Source organism: Octopus bimaculoides, chromosome 23 (assembly GCF_001194135.2).
Source record: "Octopus bimaculoides isolate UCB-OBI-ISO-001 chromosome 23, ASM119413v2, whole genome shotgun sequence".
In the NCBI taxonomy this organism is placed as follows: Eukaryota; Metazoa; Mollusca; class Cephalopoda; order Octopoda; family Octopodidae; genus Octopus; species Octopus bimaculoides.
The window spans coordinates 4,960,303-4,960,568 of record NC_069003.1 but is presented as its reverse complement, the minus strand read 5'-3'; positions in this window follow the sequence as shown (position 1 = coordinate 4,960,568).

Here is a 266-nt window from a genome sequence, read left to right as displayed (position 1 = left end):
AGAGAGAGGGGGAGAGAGTGAGAGAAAGAGAAAGAAAGGTAGAAAGAAAAAAATGCGTGTATGTTACACACACGCGTAAGGCTGGACTGATTCTTATCAGTGTGTGTGTGTGTGTGTGTGACACAGACATATATATATATATATATGTGTCTGTGTGTGTGTGTGTGTGTGTGTGCATAAATACACGCACATATATAATACATATACTTACACATACATCTGTGTACCTATCTATTTATAGACTTATTTATATTCATACATTTATA